This window comes from Chrysochloris asiatica, unplaced genomic scaffold (assembly GCF_000296735.1).
Source record: "Chrysochloris asiatica unplaced genomic scaffold, ChrAsi1.0 scaffold00078, whole genome shotgun sequence".
Lineage (NCBI taxonomy): Eukaryota > Metazoa > Chordata > Mammalia > Afrosoricida > Chrysochloridae > Chrysochloris > Chrysochloris asiatica.
The window spans coordinates 13847672-13849161 of NW_006408596.1; positions in this window are offsets into that span (position 1 = coordinate 13847672).

Below are 1490 nucleotides of genomic sequence, written 5' to 3' on the forward strand. Positions count from 1 at the left end.
AGGGATACCCAGTACTAAGGACTCAGACACTGACTGGTACCTACCGCCTACTTTTCCCATCACTCCTACTTTTCATTTGCTTACTTCAGACCAGTAGTCACCAGGAAGCTCTTGGCAGCATGGTTGCACCTAAACGACCAAAAAAAAAAAAAAAAAAAAAAAACACAAGAAAATTCCTAGGGAAGCAAATTGATTGGACAAGCCTGAGTTACGTGCTCATCACATGGCCAATCAGTGCAGTCCAGTCCAGGGGCAGAATACTGATTGGCTGCTCCTATCAGAGCCACAGGTTTGGATTTGATATTACTAGAAGACAGGGCACTGAAGAGAGGGAAACACCCGTTGTTCATGACAGAGTCTGGGCTCAAGCTGGGGACCAGCCCCTTGTTCTCAGTTCGATGGCCAAGAGAGACAGGTCAGCAGACAACAAGGACTGAGTAACTGATACCACAGAGGAAACATGAAATGCAAGGGGGATTCGTACCCAAGGGAATCCTGCAGAGTGGTGTCTGTATAAAGACATTCCCTGGTTGGTGCCAACAGTGAACACAGTCAGCTGCTGACCAAAAGGTTGGAGGTTCAAATCCACTCGGAGGCACCTCAGAAGAAGAGCCTGGCATTCTGCTTCCAAAAATCAGTCTTTATAATCAGTTCATGAATCTTAGGTTCTTCATCCTAACCTGATGAGTAGCAAGTGAGCTCTTAAAAGCTTGCAAACAGCCATCTGAGATATTATTGGTCTCTATTTGCCTGGAAACCTAAGACTCAGAGAAGAAACGGTCTCTAGGACTAATTATTTACACACACTGACACCAGAAAAACGACCCAGCTCCCACTATCGATCATTCTGATCAGGGTTATAATCAAATGGGGAGAACTGTGGAACAGACTCTCAAATTCTTAAAAAGTCCAGACTTACTAAACTGGTTAAGACTGAAGGATTCACTGAGACTAGCACTCTGAAATACTCTTTAAACCTTGACCTGAAACTAGTTCCTGAAGTCACCTCTTACATAACTGACAGAGTGACTCACAAAACCAGCGATAGCACTTGTGAGCACTGTGTGCCTTTAAAAGATTATCTGTATGAGACCAAACCATCAACAATTACTTCAAATTAAACTGTAAAAAAGATGAGAACGGGAAACTAGATTACTGGAAACAGAACAACCAGACTGGAGACAGTGAGAATGCGCAAACATTGTAAAGATTGTAGCCAGTATCAATGGATAATTTGTGTAGAAATTGTTGGATGGGAGCATTAGCTATTATTTACATTTTCACTGAAAACACAAATATTTTTTAAATGGTTGAAGCAGCTACTGACAGCCCCAAGAAGCACAATTGTACTCTGATACACACGGGGTCAACATGAATTGAATTGATGGCAAATAGTGGAGCTCTGGTAGCGTAGTGGTTACGAATCGGGCTGCGAACCTTAAGGTCAGCAGTTCGAAACTACCAGCCGCTCCGCGGGAGAAAGATGAGGC